Source organism: Coenobita brevimanus, chromosome 110, assembly GCF_032717465.1.
Source record: "Coenobita brevimanus isolate Jiangsu-jjx chromosome 110, ASM3271746v2, whole genome shotgun sequence".
Taxonomy (NCBI): Eukaryota; Metazoa; Arthropoda; class Malacostraca; order Decapoda; family Coenobitidae; genus Coenobita; species Coenobita brevimanus.
In genome coordinates this window covers 37,062,346-37,067,345 of record NC_137063.1, presented here as the reverse complement: position 1 = coordinate 37,067,345, position 5,000 = coordinate 37,062,346, and the positions used below count along the sequence as shown (strand labels likewise).

Sequence of the window (5,000 nt, the reverse complement as noted above, 5' to 3'; positions counted from 1 at the left end):
ACCGTTTTAAGAGGTCGATATGCCAACGGGGCCTTGACATCTTTTCTCTTCACTCTTTCAGTCACATTACACTTTTCCTTTTTCTTTTTATTCATTCCTCGCTGTATTTATGCGACATTATTCAGCATAGAAGATTAGGTGAATGGTAGACATGGAAGTTACCCCTCTCTGACATTTCTTTATCATCTCATCTCTCCTTTTTCGCCATCATCATCATCATTCTCATCATCATTATTATTTTCTTCTTCTTCTTCTTCTTCTTTTTCATGTCCGTGTCATTATTCCGATAAATTACAAGTAGAAAGTGAGTGGAACAGCGAAGTTTGTGAGTAACTGCACTAGATGACGAAAACGAGTAAAAGAGAGCAAGAACTACGTGTGTGTGTGTGTGTGTGTGTGTGTGTGTGTGTGTGTGTGTGTGTGTGTGTGTGTGTGCTGCATCCAGTCGACTTTTCAATTCTGGGGATTTTTTTTTTTATTTTTTTTTTTTGAAAGGGAGGGGTTGGATGTCACATTCATGCTATCTCCAGACAATTTTATTTAACCAACAAAAAATATTTATTACAGGATGAGTTAATGAAGGCTTTATCTAACTCGTCCAGTTCGAAATATCCTCCCTATATATAATACACTCGTCTATAGATAATAATAAGAGAATATAAAAGACAAGGTGATGCAAGGGGTTAGTGAAATGTGTGAACTATTTGTCAGCGCTGATATACCTATTGCTGACCGATGCAGCCTGTGGTGGTGGATGATATTACAGGTATTGGCAATGTAATATTTCATGCATATCGTTGTGGTAAGTTGATTATGTTGGTGGTTTTTGTAATAGTAACGGTGAAAGAATTAATATCTGACAGAGAGAGAGGGGGGGGGGAAGTAAGTGAATTGTGACACAGCTGGGTTGAGAGTGAGACATCAGCTGTTCCTGTAGTAAGCCAGTTAGGGGGGAACCAGCTGCCCTCTCTCACATCCTTCAGCACCACTCACACACAATAAGAGAGAGAGAGAGAGAGAGAGAGAGAGAGAGAGAGAGAGAGAGAATTTATTTTATTTCCATGTGTGGTACTCGTATGGACATGGATGAATTACCGATATTATTATTATTATTTTAAATACTGATCACCATGCTTACCTTTATAATCAAAAGTTTCGTTTCAGCAAATAAATGATAAATAAATAAATTAATTAATTAATTGATAATATGCATTGTGAGCGATGATTACTAATGATATGACACTGCTATTTAATTTTTATGTTATGATTTTTTCCTATGGCTTTATCTGGTGTTCATTTGTACCAGTTATGCATTTCCATCCCATTTACTCTTTACTTATTTATTTATTTATATTTTTCAACAAAGAAAACCGCACGTGTTGGCTCAAATCCCGCACGCAGCAGGCAGCCGGATATCTGTATGCAAGTTCCGGGATAAAGTAGCATTGCATGGCAGACTCTAATCCTGGCGTGGGGCTTAGGAACGGGGAGGTAAAATATGATGGGTTCAAGGTGTAGGAGAAGAAGAAGAAGAAGAAGAAGTAGAAGAAGAGGAATAGGATGAGGAGGAGGAGGAGGATGGTGGAGAAGTAGTGTGTGGAGATGGAAGCCACGGGGTGAGGGTTTAGGTTGTGAGGCTGGGTTAGAGGGTGTGGGATGGAGTGAGGTTATGACGGTGTGGGGTTAGAATGGCGTTATTTAAGAAGAAGGGGGTAAAGGAAAATGCTGTGAGGGTGTGGGGTGGGAGTGAGGGTTAAGAGAGGTGGTGTTAGGGTGTTTTGTGGGATGTGAGGTTGTGGGGTGGGGTTGTTTGAGGATATAAGGATAAAGGGAGGTGGACTTGGTGTGTGGGATGGTGGCGCTGGAGGTTGTGGGGGTGAAGCTGGAGGTTGTGTGGTGGAGATGGGTTCAGAAAAGGGGTGGGTAGGGTTCTGTGAAGGGCATACAGAGGAGAGGGGATAAGTTGGTTAAATGGATAATGTAGGATGTCTCTCTCTCTCTCTCTCTCTCTCTCTCTCTAAATAAACAATACCTACTGAAACAACAAATCTGCGCAAATCCTTCGGCTCATCCTCTTCTGCTTTCACAACACGTCTGATTTATTTTCCCCTCCGGCTGTCGAGAGCAGTTTTCATTATTTACAAGAGTCGTATGGCTGGAAAAGTGTTTGTTCTCTGGATTATTATTCGTCAAACAATTTATAGTTTAGATAATATGATTTGTTTTTCCAGTGCAAGGTATTAAAAATTGGTGGTAATAATTTTAGAAGAGCCAGACTTGATTAACTCTACATGCGTTTATAGCGAGAGAAATAGATAAAGTAAAACGACAACCAGAGACAACAATTGAGAAATGTCTGCTTCTGTTTTCTCTGTTTTTTGATGTACAGATAATTGGCTTCATCAGACCAAAGATGCCTATTTTTTATTCTTGTGTCTCCTAATTGATTTACTGAGCTTTGGCTAGACCTTTTGAGCTGGAGATGTACTGAGGAGTAGTGGAGAAGGCTTTAATTAACACTCTCACCATCAAGGGCTTTAATAAGCAAAATAAAATTGTCTCGTAACAGGAAGACGCTATAAAAGACGCCATCAGAGAAACATGTAAATAGATAGATTGATACATAGAAAGACAGAGATAAAGAGATAGCTAGATAGGTAGATAGATAGGTAGTTAGGTAGGTAGGTAGGCAGAGCTGTAGGTAGAGAGATAATGAGAAAGAACTAGACAGACAGACAAACAGGAACCTAGATAGAGACAAAGGGAACACCAGCCTCCCTCCATTGCCACTCATCCCTTACAGTGAGGGAATTTTGGACCCATAACTCGAAGCTCCGAACCATCAAAGACTCGAGCCAAATTGACGTATGTGGAGCTTAGGCGAATATCCTTCCTAGGGGCTCCAGTTGACGTCAGGGAGGACATCAGATATCATCCCTGTGAGCCTGGGAGATGGCAGGTAGAGATGGGGAGAGGTAGAGAGGATGGGGAGAAGGAGAGAGGGAAATGGTGAGGCGGAGGGGCATGAGGAGAAAGAGGGAAATGGGGAGTGACGGGGATATGGGGAGAGCCAGAGAGAAATGGTTAGTGAGAGAGGGGAAAAGGTAGGGAGAGAGGGGGGAATGGTGAAAGAGACAGAGGGAAATAGGGAGATGAAGAGAGATAGAGGGAAATACGGAAGAGACAGAGAAGTGCTGGGGGAGACGGAGGGAAATAAGGAGAGGGAGAGAGGGAAGTGGGGAGACTGACAGAGGGAAATGGGGAGAGAGAGCCAAGGAAAAGAGCAGAGACACTGGGAAATGGCACACACACACACACACACACACACACACACACACACACACACACACACACACACACACACACACACACACACACACAAGCGTAACATACCCAGACATTCCCCCAGAGTACGAGCCACAACAGTCGTTTGTACAGCCGGATCCCTATTTTGCTTAGGGTGCGAAGTGACTACAGGGTACATAGTGATGAAAAAGAATTATATGAAGGCAAGATTAACCCCCTCAAGCGCGTAAATGACAAAGGAGTAGTTGTAGTAGTAGTAGTAGTAATAATAATAATAATAATAATAATAATAGTCGTAGTAGTAGCAGTAATAGTAGTAGTAGTAGTAGTAGTAGTAGTAGTAGTAGTAGTAATTAGTAACAGAACCAATAGTTAATATCTGAAAATTGTTCAGTCAAAAATTATGGAAAAATATATGCTATAGAGAAATTGGGACTGGAGAGGTATATGAGAGAGGTGTATGTGAGTTGGAGAGAGGGTGGCTGGATGGCGAATGACAGGGTGACGTGGAGGTGACTCGTTCGTGGCCACCAGCTTCCGGATTAAGGCATCTCATTATAGATAGATTGATAAATAGCTATTAATTTTTGATGAGGCGCATTCATCGTAACTATAACGAATCATCAACAGATTTATAGCACAACACTGAAGTAATTATGATTTTCTATAAGTGTTGACCATGTTCCGTAGTAGCAGTTGTAATCCCAGGCTCTTTTAAATGTGAATCCAGACGACTACGAGCTGAAGTTGTCCTCCTCGTGCAGTCCACCATCCTTTTTTCGGGGGATAAGGAGGAAGTTGAGGGACGTTCGTATAACCGAGCAGCAGAACCAGCCGACTATATTGATGCCACCGCGAGCAGGTGTGTCTCTCCAGTACCACAGTGTACCGTAATGAAAGGAGTTGGGAGAGAGTGGAGCGGGGGGGAGGGAGAGTTAACAATACCTCACACAATGTAGAGGATACGTGACGACCCGGATGTGACGTCATACGATACTTGTTTTCTACACGGTGGGTGAATTACGGTTGACAGCGAGGTCTAATTTACCGTGATGGAATGGAGTTATTTGCCAAGAAAGAGAAGGCAATTTGTACAGAGCGAGGTCTTTTGTAGCGTGAAAATTATTACTGTAAGTTAGTTTTATCCACATTAGCTTTGCCTAGGTTGTCGTCCTGCAGTTGCCTATTTTACTTAGCTCAGTGGCAGAATAAGACTCTGGCTCTGCTACCCCACGACTTACTTTCCACAGCACATCTTTGTGACTAGCATCATATTCGAGTGCAGTTTTCTTGCTTTGACACAGCAGTCTAGATGGAGAAATGCAGTTTTAGGCCAAGTTGGAGTAAAAAGAATACATAGAAATGTCACATCAGAAGGTGCTAGGATATTGCTAGAGAAATAGAGCTCCATTACTCGCTAGAAATTATGCTGGAAATCACTAGAACATTGCGAAAATATGCTTTTAACAGTGGCCGTCAAAATTTGGGGTCAGAGAGACGTAAATATTTCTAGATCCGGTGCAGAAAGCTGTGAATTAATAACCTTGCGTATGAGACAGGAAACGTGAAATTATCCGAGTTACGTGTAGAAGTACTTTCAATGTTTTTCTGGATTTTCTCATTACAAAAATTACTGACGCGTGAAATTATCGATCAGAACAGCGCAGAATGAGATTTCCTTTGGTTACCACATA

General features: G+C 41.8%; 1 protein-coding gene across 1 annotated transcript in view; it reads left to right on the top strand.

Moving 5' to 3' along the window:
• LOC145417345 (transmembrane protein 47) overlaps positions 1–5,000 on the top strand; it is a 248,152-nt gene that overhangs the window by 28,641 nt on the left and 214,511 nt on the right. The gene's annotated exons all lie outside the window — the stretch shown is intronic.